We start from the raw sequence: 14732 nt of genomic DNA on the forward strand, positions 1-14732 counted from the left end.
TGTTTCTGCCCATGCTTTCCCCAGATTCCCTTGACCGCCCTCTCTGTTTATGATCTTTTTCTCTGCTCTTCTTCTCTTTATTGTTTTCTTAAGTGAGCGTGCTGAGGTGCCGCTCCGCTTTTTTTCTATTTCCCGCAAAGACGTTCCTTATTCTGACTTCTACCCAGTCAATCATACCTCAATCCGTGCTCGTTGGCAGGGTCGTTGGTATTCTGTTATTGGTAACATACTGCGTGCTCTGAAGGGTATCGTGTCCCCATCGCCTTCCTCCTACCACCGTAACCGGCAGTGGGAAGCGGCTCTGGCGAGGTTACATATTGATATTACACGTTTAACACACAGGCACTTACTGGAGCCCCCACTGCCTTGGTCCTTATTGTCCAAACTGCATTGTCCTTGTTGAATGTCCTGACTTCCAGGATGTGAGTGTCTTGCTTTCCGACTGTCTTTTGAGGTCACTTGCGCATCCTTAGTGATATTAACGCCTTTTGAATATCTTCTGTTATGGTGCTACATAGTCTCCCCGGCTTGGCGCCCTCTTTTTTGATAATTACTTATTTCCATAATTCGTTCTCTTAAAACCAAAGCTGGGGATATTAGTGAAATACCAACTATGGTGTATAAGAGTGCCACACATGCCCTTACACCACCTACTGCTCTGCTATTCAACAAATCTACTGGTATCCTTAAAAAAAGAAAGAGTAACGGTGTTCATAATGGAGGCGATACTGCCAACAAAGTTACAGACGAATATCAAACCTACCAATATTATCTAAAAATATATATATATTTACAAACTGCAACTCGTACCTTGTAAAATTCAGCATATAAAGTCTGTGCTAGTTTGGCTTCCGTTCCCAAGAGTACCAATGATGCATTATTTGTCTGCTTGATATAGTCTAGACGGCCGTCGACAAAAATGAGTTCCCAATTTGCTTCTTCATTGACCTATGAAAGTCCTTTGATACTGTAAACCATAACTACCTCTTACTTAAACTTTATTACTAAGGAATCTGACGTCATGCTCTGAACTATATTAGATCATATATTAATGACATAACCTCTCCACTACCATTAACAGTAGGAGTGCCACAGGGCAGCATCTTGGACCCTCCCATTTCTTATATATATCAATAATTTGCCAAGTGTCTCAACATTAAACCTATACTATTTGCTGACGATACTACATTCATTTATTCAGACCCCAGCGGAATAAATGAACCCCACACTATATAATACTGTATATAACGAATTTCAAAAGTGTATGTCAACCCACAAACTCCCTAAACATAAAATAGACCACCTACATTTTATTCGGAAGCAAATAATCTTCAGGTAGACAATGACGACATTAACAGTAAAAATGAGGCAAAATTGGGGCAAAATTTGTGTAGCTCCTAAGTATACTGTCTATCATACCATTATCACACATCCAAACAATTTGATGTGGTACACTATTTATTTCCTTATTTCTATAGTTATCAATAAGTTGACACTAATACATAATGTTCTAAGGTGTGGGCGTGCGGCATACTACATAATTTACACGCCTTATCTTTTTCACTGACATCAACACCGTATTGCCAGATATATTTGTATCCTAATCTTAATCTCATGTAAATTTAATCCTTCCAAGTAGACTTTCCTTTGCCATAGGTGAAGGACGAGTTTGTATTTATTACTGAATAATTCTTAAGTGTATTACTACTGTCCACCATTGTCATTCTCTTTACCATTTCTTCACTCTCTTGGATCATCTTGATTCTTATTTTTATTTGTTTCAAGGTTAACTGACATACAATATCAACAAGAGTTTTTTCAGTGGCTCTCTTCGCTATGTCATCAACTACCTCATTCAACAGTATTCCCACATTTGAAGGGATCCACATGAATCTTACTTTATACCCAGTTTTTTCTAATTTCTTAACATTCTCTCTACACTCAATCACAATATTCTGATAAACTGGACGTCTGCTATTTAAAGACTCAAACGCTCCTCTACTGTCAATAAAGAAGCAGGCATTCTTACCACATTTGACTACTTCCTGTAATCCTGCTAATACTCCTTGGAGTTCAGCCTGAGTAGAAGAGACATTGTCAGTTAAGCGGCGGCTAATAACAGTATCTACAGTGCCGATGTCAGTATACTCTCTGATCAAAACTCTACATCCTGCCTTCCCATCCCTAGATACTGACCCATCACAATATACATGTAGAGTGTTTTCTGTAGGTCATTTTCTAATTATACAATCATGTTGCCCTCAGCTCTCCCATCTCGTACATACTTTTTTTCTTTGCAAGGGAGTAATTACTACATCTACATTACAATCCTCCCATGGTGGTGTGACTTGTCTCTTAGGCAGAGCAATACATTCTGCAATAACATCATACTTTATGACATTAGAGCATAAGGTACTCGTATATGCTCTCGTCTTTATCATACATTGTTCATTACTCCCCACCTTTTGAACTGAGAGGACCAATTCATTAGCTCCCCCCACCTCTCATTAATCTAATGGCAGAGGCTACATTTATCTCTGAAATTCTATCCACAATACTCTTCAGATTCAACTCCATCCTCATTATCTCAATCATAGCATTTTTTGGGCATCCTAAGATAATTCTCATTGCTTCATTTTGTACCTTCTCCAACTTGCCCATCCTACCTTTACCAAAACAAGAAATGACAGGTGCAGCATAATCAATAAGAGATCTTACAATACTCAAGTATATCATTCGTAGCACAGGGACTCCCACTCCCTTTCCACAACATACCAAAGCCTTCAGAGGTTGTAATCTCTTCCGACATTGACCCAACAGTCTGTTCATCTCAGCTTCCAAACTCTCATGGGTATATCCAACGTATATGCCTAAATATTTATATATATTAACTCTCTATATTTTTACCATTTATTTTCAATATAATGGGCCTCCGACTTCTACATTCAAACTTAGTTTTGTCTTCATTAACCACCAGTCCCATATGGTAACACAGATTTCCGAAATTATCCAACACCGTTTCAACCTTTGAAATATCTTTGAACTGAATCACTTATGACATATTGCGTCTGCTCCCTTAGTACCAGGAAATCCCCTGCTTGAGCTGTATAATATGAGCTATGTTACTGGGGAACTTCCTATCTCTTGGACCAACAGTATAATCATTCCAATTCCCAAGCCAAATCAAGAGAATGCTTTCCGCCCAATTTCCCTTACTAGCTGCATTTGCAAAACATTCGAGAGAATGGTCCTAAACCGTCTCCTCCATAGAATAAGAACATGTTTTTCTGAGGTTGGAAGAAAACGTGCTCAGATTGGGGACTTGTTTATTTTATAATGGTAAATAATCAATTAATATATAATAAATTAATAAATAATAAATTAATAAATAATAAATTAATAAATAATAAATTAATAAATAATGAAATAATTATTATTATATAATAAATAATAATAATAACAAATAGTATAATGATAAGCAATTATTTTTAATAAATCAAATAGCTAATTAGGATGAATGAGAAATAATTATTGACTAGTGCATAACAATAAAGTATTAAGGAATAATTATAATGAATAATCCTTAATGATAAAGTAGAAATCAATTACAATTAATAACTACATCCATAGGTAGTAAATGAAAGTTGCATTAATTTAATTACACTAATTACAATTCGTGGGAATATTTCTTAGCTATCTGCAGGCTTATCACTTTGGGGGTTCCGGCGGAGCACCCCCAATCCCGCGAGGGCCAGCGGGAGAAGGATTAAGGAGAAGGGTTTCCTTACTCTTACTAGCACGTAGACTGGGGCCTCGTAGCCTGGTGGATAGCGCGCAGGATTCGTAATTCTGTGGCACGGGTTCGATTCCCGCACGAGGCAGAAACAAATGGGCAAAGTTTCTTTCACCCTGAATGCCCCTGTTACCTAGCAGTAAATAGGTACCTGGGAGTTAGTCAGCTGTCACGGGCTGCTTCCTGGGGTGTGTGTGTGTGGTGTGGAGAGAGAGAGAGAGAGAAAAAAAAAAAGTAGTTAGTAAACAGTTGATTGACAGTTGAGAGGCGGGCCGAAAGAGCAAAGCTCAACCCCCGTAAAAACACAACTAGTAAACACTGGGCAAAGGATTAGCTGCAGACAGCGGGACACTTGGGGACCGGCGCTGCACCCCCACCGCAGGCCAGCTGGCCGGAACCCCCCCCCCCCCCCCCCCCCCGAAGGGCGAGGCCCGGTGGCCGCAAGGAGGCCTAGCTCAGAGTGGCGGAGCAACAACGTCCCAGACGTAGTCAGCTGGAGGTTTCAGCTGGTTGCTGGACCCGCCATTATCTCCGTTGGCGAGCCCATCAAGAGAGCTGAGTGGCCCTACCAATTCTAAAGGTAAGAGGGCGTGGTCGGCTGGAGGCGAGCCTAGCTCAACCCCGAAGGGCAAACGCGGCGGCTGGCCGCTGTAACCAGGAATGTGTGTCGACCTCATGGGTGCAGTAGTCTGCCCTCGGGCTCCATCCCTTTTCCTTGTTCATCAATGGTGTACCTTGTGCGCCTTCCGTATACGTCGGTTCTGGAAGTATTAAGGCAGTAAGGGTGGGCAGAAACGGGCATGCAGTATGAACGTGACGGGCAAGGAACCTACCCCTTAAGGGTACTGCTGGAATTAGTTTCTAAGAGGAGGGGGACATTTCCGGAAGCGAACTGGGCAAGTGTCATTAATGGATAAAGCCAGGGTGATACCCTGCAGAAACTCTGAAAAGGAACATTGGCACAGGGAATAGGAGTGACTAGAGGGGAAAGGAAGAGAAAAAAGATCTTCCAGGAAACTAGTCTGTAGCGAAGTAAGGTAACTATCAAACCGAGCAGAACTTTAGCGGGAAAAAACCCAGACAAGTAAAAAAGGTTGGGGAAGCCAGTTACCGTATCTGGGTCAAGGGCAGAAGTTTATCCAGGGGGAGGGATCTAGCAAGTAATAATTCATTTCAAAATAATCCAATAGAATAATATAAACCAATAGAACAGCCCAACATAATCAATATTTATATGACCACTATGTATACAATATCAAATCAATATATAAATAAAACCATAAATCAAATATAAGAAACAGGTCTTAAGGCGTAACTGCAACATGCTTGCGTCCAGAGTGACATGAATTATAAGGATGGTAACCGAGTCCGTTACAGTGATCTCCATTGTAAGTTGGCCTCCGAAAAGCATGTTAAGAGCTGAATAGTTAGCCTAAGAAACTGCCTTAAGAGGCGTAAATGAGTTTAGTCTGAGTGTCAATGAGCATTCTGCGAGCAGCAGTACCCCCAAGAACTTCAAGATCTGGGGATCTGAGGCAAAGAGAAATGGACACCAGGAAGGCTAGGGATCCGTAAATGTAAAATAATTAATGTAATTAATATAGTAAAATAACAGAAATAAGGACGAAAATAGTAAACCAACTCCCAGACTCATAATAAATTACTACGGACGAGATGAAAATAAAAATTGAATGACAGTATTATAAATTAGTATAGCAACCAATGAATATATACATACACATACATATATATATATATATATATATATATATATATATATATATATATATATATATATATATATATATATATATATATATATATATATATATATATATATATATATATATATATATATATATTTGAGTGAGGTGGGAGGGGTGATGTGGCATTAACACAAGACAGAACAAGAGGGGATATTAATAGGGTATTAAAAGTATCAACACAAGACAGAACACAAACAATGGGTATTGAATAGAAGTGTTTGTAGAAAGCCTATTGGTCCATATTTCTTGATGCTTCTATATTGGAGCGGAGTCTTGAGGTGGGTAGAATATAGTTGTGCAATAATTGGCTGTTGATTGCTGGTGTTGACTTCTTGATGTGTAGTGCCTCGCAAACGTCAAGCCGCCTGCTATCGCTGTATCTATCGATGATTTCTGTGTTGTTTACTAGGATTTCTCTGGCGATGGTTTGGTTGTGGGAAGAGATTATATGTTCCTTAATGGAGCCCTGTTGCTTATGCATCGTTAAACGCCTAGAAAGAGATGTTGTTGTCTTGCCTATATACTGGGTTTTTTGGAGCTTACAGTCCCCAAGTGGGCATTTGAAGGCATAGACGACGTTAGTCTCTTTTAAAGCGTTCTGTTTTGTGTCTGGAGAGTTTCTCATGAGTAGGCTGGCCGTTTTTCTGGTTTTATAATAAATCGTCAGTTGTATCCTCTGATTTTTGTCTGTAGGGATAACGTTTCTATTAACAATATCTTTCAGGACCCTTTCCTCCGTTTTATGAACTGTGGAAAAGAAGTTCCTGTAAAATAGTCTAATAGGGCTGTATCATCGATAGATACAGCGATAGCAGGCGGCTTGACGTTTGCGAGGCACTACACATCAAGAAGTCAACACCAGCAATCAACAGCCAATTATTGCACAACTATATTCTACCCACCTCAAGACTCCGCTCCAATATAGAAGCATCAAGAAATATGGACCAATAGGCTTTCTACAAACACTTCTATTCAATACCCATTGTTTGTGTTCTGTCTTGTGTTGATATATATATATATATATATATATATATATATATATATATATATATATATATATATATATATATATATATATATATATATATATATACATATATACACATACATATACAATGCACACACACACACATACATTCACAAGAAATAAATAGTACCTTACAAATATAACGAAGTTTTCACTAAGAAAAAGTAAAAGAGACATAAGCACTAGAAGGATAGGGAAAAGCACAAAATACTCCTTCCAAAGTACGAGGTCGCAGGACCATTAGCCGGCTAACAGGGCGGGCCCGCCCACCGCCCAGCTAAGGGCTCCACAGGGGTCCCGGCTAAGGGCGTAACGGCTGGCCCAGCTAATGTGCTTAGTACGGGCCGACCGAGGGCATGGCGAAAAATGCCAGAGAAAACGATAACAAGTAAAGCAGAGGGAGGGTAGGAGTAAGGCGACTAAAAAACCCGGACCTAATAATAAAGAACTTAAATAAGTAGTAGTATGATACAGTAGGAACTGTATAAATAGATAAATAAGTAAATGTCCCACACTGGGGAGGAGGAAGTAAGCAGGGAAACCCTAACCTTAACAAACCAACAATAACGTAGCATGCACAACACGAACACTAGTGGTCAACAAGGGCAAAATAAGGGCTTAAACAACAGTTGCCAAATGTAAACTGTAAAGTCCTGCCTCTGAACATCAGCAGCTGGAACACCTGCAGCTGGACATTGGCAACTGGTGCATCGACATCTGCCAAAGATAAATAAATAGTGGCAACTGGCCACCAGGGAAAACTTCGGTTATAAGTAGAAATCCAACTGCAAGACAATTAGGGACCATATAGAACCTGGGAGCCAACAATTAAGGGAATGATGAGCATCTTCGGCCGCTGCCGAAGATACAAAATTAGCGGCAACGGGCCAAGGGGGAAACTGCAGCAGTAAGGGAAGTGCGACTGCAAAACAAATCACGCTCAAATAATGCTGGAATATAACTCTTTAGAGAAAACGGGATTAATGCATGAAACTGAAATAAATTACAATCAAATACAATAAACTGAAAGGAGTGCTAATAGGCACAACGTCGGCTGGAACGCTTCTGCCGGAACTTCGTGGGCTGGCGCGTCGGCAGCTGGACCCTTGGGAGCTGGAACGTTTAGGATGGGCATTATCAGTTGGGACCGCTTCAACTGGAACATCAGGAACAACTTCAGCCGTAGCATGGGAGCTGGTCCAACAACCGCTGGAACGCCAGCAGCTGGACCATGTTCCACCTGGACAGCAGCAAGCTGGGACAGCAACAGCTGTACCCACAGCAGCTAGAACACCGACTGCCGGGAATGTCAGCAGCCGGAACACCAACAGCTGCAGCAGCTGGACACCAAAATTGAGCAACAACGTAGTAAGAGAGTGGCGGCTCAGACACTAGGGCAGACGGCTGGACTAGCTAATTACTCAAATTACTAATTACTCAAATTACTCTAATTACTCAACACAAAGCTGCTATTAGGACAATATCCAATTCTGGCCCCAGACATCACTCGGTACCCCTACTCAAATCCCTGAATATGTTAGACATTAAGTCACTGCACATTCTCTCATGTGTATTATACATATATAAAACGCTAAACTGTAATGCCAATCCTGATCTCAAAAGCTTCATAGAAGGTTGTAACAGAACCCATGAGCACCACACCAGAAATAAATACAGTTTTGATATTCCTAGAGTACGACTTAATCAAACCAGAAATGCTCTACAAATCAAGGGGCCCAGAATGTGGAATGACCTTCCCAACCATGTTAAAGACAGTACCTCTCTCAACCAGTTTAAGTTAAAAACGAAGCTATACCTAATAAATTCCCTGTAACCTACCTTACCCCTCTATTGTCAACCCATGTATGTTTTTTTTTTTTTTTTTTTTTTCCAAATCAACGCTGTTTTAATGTAATTTTCTGTAATAATTTGTAATTGTACTTGTGCTGTTTTTTCAACAATGTTCCCCCCTCTTTTACCTCTATTTTTATTTGTACTCAACGCATTTTTTTCTTTTTACTCATTAGTTTTAAGCTTTAGTCAGTAGTGTTTTTTTTCCTGCCCGAAACGCTTTGCGTAATAGTGGCTTTAGGCATTGTATGTACTAGCTCTATCTATAAAGCCAACAAACTTTGTAAAATCTCTTTATGTATGTACCTTTGCCTAAATAAAAATTATTATTATTATTATTATTATTATTATTATTATTATTATTATTATAGCTGCAATAGACCCAACCGAGCATCGGCCGCTAGACACAGTGACACGTCTCAGGAAGAATGTCGGCCGGACATCAACCCCTAAACGAAGGCAGCAAAGACGTCGGTGGCTGTGAAAACCTTCCGGGCTACACCGGGCAGACAACACGTCTGGATAAACCAGCGGCCTGGAAGGCCGCATATTTATATGACCAATATAAATAAGATACCCGAATAACATCGCCGGCTTAACTCATCACAGGAAGAACGTCGGCTGGACATGAACCCCCGAACGCAGACAGCGAAGACGGCAGCGGCTATGACAACCTTCGTGGCTACATTGGGCAGACAAAACGTCTGGAGAAAGCAGCGGCCTGGGAAGCAGCAGTATCTTCCGGGCTACACCGAGCAGACAATACGTCTGATAACCAGCGGCCTGGGAGGCCACACATGTCTGGATAAACCAGCAGCCGGGAGGCTGCAGATTCTTTTGGGCTACACCGGGCAGACAAAACGACTGGAAACGTTTACTGGTACTGGTAAACGAAACTGGTACCGTCTAGCTGTCAGTACTTAATAACTTAATGACAAAGTCAAGAAAACAAGTATAAAGGTAAAACGGTAAGTAAAATGACATGCACTTAGGCAATGCATAACTAGTAATAAATTGCTGATGGAACTGATGGACTCGTATTATGATGGAACTAATCATAATACGAGTCCAAGATAACTTAAAGGGAGAGGCATGAGGCCCGAAGACAGCGTCTAGGACATCCTAGCTGACTTTACTTAACTTAAAGGTGAAGCACAAGTTAAACAAACAATTGTAAATCAGTAAAGTAAAAACATGCAGCAAGAGCGATGTAAAATGGGCGATGTAAAATGAGCGTTTTGTAAGAGAGCAGCTGCTGGCTTGTCGTGAAGAGGGCCCCGCAGTCTCCGTCCAGCAGGTTTATATAACCTCGGCTCGTTGCGCGCGCAGCTTGGGGCGGTTAAAGTCAGCTTCCAGACATACGTTTTCTCTTCCACTCAGAAAACCCACCGTTTTAGGAAAACAGTGTTCTTTTCTTAGAACATTTTCCCATTGAATGTTTGTAAGTTCCCTGTTTATTTTCTCCCAGTCTATCCTCTTATTATTAAAATTGAATTTATTGAATAGCCCTTCTCGCTTGTTGTTTCTCTTGGGCCTACTACCGTTATTAATGTTAGTTTGCACTTCAATGTGCTTGTGGTCCGAGTACGAAGTGTCTGAGACAGTAATGTCTCTGATTAGCTCCTCATTGTTCGCCTGAAACAGGCCATTGTTGGCTTGTTTCGTGAAACAAATTTGATTAGTAATGCATGTGTGAAAATTGGCCATAACACCAAAGATCCTCATCGAGTTGATTTGGCTTATTATACGCTGGAGAGTGGTGGCAAACCTTTACAGACTCACACTTACTATGAACTCGAACCCCTTTTCCAAACTCTGATGTATCAGGCCAAGTCAAAATTAAAGACTGATGTGGAATTTATTATAGATCAACCGTCTATAGCAAAGGTGCATGCTTGTGATTAGGTGAATCGTCACATTAAGGCCGATCCACACCAAAAGCTCTTGCGTTTGAGATATGACGAACGAGGAGATGAGTGGCCTGTTGTTCATAAGATGAATTTGATTAATCATTATAGGCGCCGTCAGGAAACTTATCCCCATTATGCCTATCGATTAGCAGTTAGTCCGGGATATGAAGCTAAACATTTTTATGAGACGACTGATGATCGTCGACTTTCTAATGCTATTTGGGGCAATCCGATTGTATTCAGTCTTTACTCAGATAGTATTTGGCATGAACTTACCACCCTTAATCCCTTGGGTGTAACTGAGGGATGGTATTATGGTTTAACTATGCTCACTCAACCAGGCCATAAAGTTCGATTAGATACACGTGGACAATTTAGGAACCCGGGAGAGGTTGCACCTAATGTGGTACCTCCTGATTATCATGATTTAATTGACCCCTGGCAACCTATTGCTCATCCAGGAATATTACATATTTCGTATGTGGTTAATACATAATCGGGGTATTTATTGTTACCTTCTTTAGTAAAAAAAAATACAACCCACCTAAAATTTCCAGTATGTTTGTAATGGTCTATTATCATTATTACGTTTTTTCGTTCTGGTTTTCGTTTAAGATAACGTCGATTTCTTCGGGGTACTTGTAAACAAAGTAAATAAATATTTTCGCCATTAGTTCCCATTTTTTTATTAATTTTATACGTCCAGTGAGTGCGAGATGATGGAGAAGTGTCAGTGGATTTTTTAAATGGTGTGTCTGTAAACGATATGTCATTAATGTATATATGCTACTTTTCAAATATTCAAGGGGTCGGCGACACATTTTCGTTTTTTTGTGGGATGGTTTGAGAAGTAGTTGATTCTTCCACAGAAAAAAAAACATGTCATTTCAGGAAAGTCTGATAATGTACAACATGTATTATCATTTTTGGTGGAAGTAGGATGGTAGATGAGTTGAACTTGTTCTACAAAAAAATAATAATTTTGAGGCATAATATGAACCAAAATATTTTCATTATTATTATTGTCATCACGCTTATAGACGGCCATAGAGTATGGTATGATTGGTAAAGATTCTTTTTCTATTGCCTCTCTATTATGGTCTAGTATCAGTTTTTTACTTATTTCTATCTGATTAGGTGAAAATTATATAAATAAATAAAACCAAAGAATGATACTAAGAATAGTTAGAATAACGATATATAAAATATCATAGACAGACATTTTTTGTGTAATTAAACAACATTTATTTTAGTAACTATTCTTTGCGATGGTAAATCTGGAGTGGTAAGACTTTTTATAAATAATTGATAATAAATATTATGGGTATTCTTAGTATTACATGATGATATGTCTGATAATACAATTTGAGCTTCTTGCGGAGTTAACTGTAATCCCTCTTCATATTCTCCATTCTCTCTCTCTCGTGTGTGTGTGTGTGGGACAATTGTCTTTATTCATAGCACATCTCATACTTTCTATATCTCATTGCTGTGTACTGGGTGGACTCATAATACGGACGCGTTCCAACGAAATCTGAATCATAGTTGTCGATAAATGCTCAATACCATCTTTTATTTTAGATTCATTTTCTTTAAAAAGTTTTTCAAATATTTTAATTAACTTTTCATCTTGTTTTGTAATTTTAATAAAAAAACTTCTTGGGATTGCCCAATATTGACCGTGCATGGTGAGGTTAGATGACCCTAACGTTGGAGGAGGTGGTAACACTTTAAAATTAAAATATAACAATAATAAGACTAAATAGGTCGATGGCGAGTTTTTCAACTACTGATATTTTCAAATATGAATAGACAAATTAAGCTCTTATTCTCTTTTTTATTATATAATATATATATATATATATATATATATATATATATATATATATATATATATATATATATATATTTATATATATATATATATTATTAAATATGACCGAAAAAGTAAGATTAATAATTCTAACACGAATTTTCTCGATCTTTCTTATGTTTCTTTTCACTGTTGATGGTAATTGAAAAATCAATTCTCCAAAATTCATTTTTATTTCTAGTCTGACGCGACACTTGAACGTGTTTCATAATAACTTATTACATTTTCAAAGACTTTTAGTTTACACACACACAACTATTACCTGCAAACACTAAACAGATTCAGATTCAGATGTTTATTCAGGTAAGGTATATACATACAAGTGATGTTACATTAATGGATTGATATATAGATAGAGCTAGTACATACAATGCCTAAAGCCACTATTACGCAATGCGTTTCGGGCAAGAAAAACATTAATATCTAGAACTTAATACTAATTGAGCATAAAGAATAAAAAGTGTTGAGAACAAATACAAATAAAGATAAAAAAAAGGGGGAACATGACTGAAAAAGCAGCACAAATACAATAGGTTGACAAACAGTGTTGATTAAAAAAAAAAGAAAATAACAGACATGGGTTGACAATAGAGGAGTGAGGTAGATTACAGGGAATTTATTAGGTAGTGTTTAGTTTTTATCTTAAACTGGTTGAGAGAGGTACAGTCTTTAACATGGTTGGGAAGGTCATTCCACATTCTGGGCCCCTTGATTTGCAGAGCATTTCTAGTTTGATTAAGACGTACTCTAGGAATATCAAAACTGTATTTATTTCTGGTGTGGTGCTCATGGGTTCTGTTACAATCTTCTATGAAGCTTTTAAGATCAGGATTGGCATTATAGTTTAGCGTTTTATATATGTATAATACACATGAGAGAATGTGCAGTGACTTAATATCTAACATATTCAGAGATTTGAGTAGGGGTACCGAGTGATGTCTGGGGCCAGAGTTGGATATTGTTCTAATAGCAGCTTTGTGTTGGGTAATTAGAGGACGTAAGTGATTTTGGGTAGTAGAACCCCAAGCACAAATACCATAGTTGAGATAAGGATAGATAAGGGAGTAATAGAGAGTCACCAGGGCAGGGCGTGGTACATAATATCTGATCTTAGAAAGAATGCCCACAGTTTTTGAAACTTTTTTTTATATATTTAGAATGTGTCCATGGAAATTCAGCTTGTGGTCAATGAGAATGCCAAGGAATTTGCCATCTAATTTGTTACAAATTTGGGTATTGTTTATTTTGAGATTTATATGACTAGAGGATTTATTGCCAAACAGAATATAGAAAGTTTTGTCAATGTTAAGGGTGAGTTTGTTGGCAGTTAGCCAAAGATGGACTTTATTTAGCTCAGTATTTACTGTGGCATTTAGAGCAAGAGGGTCAGGACTGGAGTAAATGAAGGTTGTGTCGTCAGCAAATAGAATTGGTTTGAGGTGTTGGGAGGCATTTGGAAGGGCATTTGGAAGGTCAAACAGAGTTCTTACTTATGCTATGATTTAAACAGCTTTCATTTTTCATTTTATACCCGCATTTTGGGTGAGGTGATATGTTACAACAGTTTTGGATGAGGTGAACAAAACTTTCAACACAGGATAGAACACGAAACAATGGGTATTGAAGGTAAGAATGGAAGTAATTGCAGAGGGCCTATTGGCCCATATTTCTTGATGCTTCTATATTGGAGCGGAGTCTTGAAGTGGGTACAATATAGTTGTGCATTAATTGGCTGTTGATTACTGGTGTTGACTTCTTGATGTGTAGTGCCTCGCAGATGTCAAGCCGCCTGCTATCGCTGTATCTATCGATGATTTCTGTGTTGTTTGCTAAGATTTCTCTGGTGATGGTTTGGTTGTGGGAAGAGATTATATGTTCCTTAATGGAGCCCTGTTGCTTATGCATCGTTAATCGCCTGGAAAGAGATGTTGTTGTCTTGTCTATATACTGAGTTTTTTTAGGCTTACAGTCCCCAAGAGGGCATTTGAAGGCATAGACGACGTTGGTCTCTTTTTAAAGCGTTCTGCTTTGTGTCTGGAGAGTTTCTCATGAGTAGGTTGGCCGTTTTTTTGGTTTTATAGTAAATCGCCAGTTGTATCTTCTGATTTTTATCTGTGGGGATAACGTTTCTATTAACAATATCTTTCTATTATCAATATCGTTTCTATTAACAATATGCTACAAACGAATGGAGAAACAGCAACATCGACGAAAGTCTCCGTACTCGCATCGAGCAACACCTCGACATCCTCACAGACCGACATCACCTCAGCACTGAAACAAGGATAATCAAGAAACAACGTTATATAGAGGACCTATGGCAATTCCACGACCAAGAGACGGCTTCCTGAACCTGGCAGGAATCAACCTCACTGAGGACCAAGTCACTCTCCTAAATCTGGGTATAAACTGTCACGTTATGTCCAGACCAAGTGAGATGGCCCAGAAAGTGGAGTTGGAGATTCTGTTGGACGACATATTCGACCTCGAGACACAAAAGAAGGTCACCACC

Source organism: Procambarus clarkii, chromosome 13 (assembly GCF_040958095.1).
Source record: "Procambarus clarkii isolate CNS0578487 chromosome 13, FALCON_Pclarkii_2.0, whole genome shotgun sequence".
In the NCBI taxonomy this organism is placed as follows: Eukaryota; Metazoa; Arthropoda; class Malacostraca; order Decapoda; family Cambaridae; genus Procambarus; species Procambarus clarkii.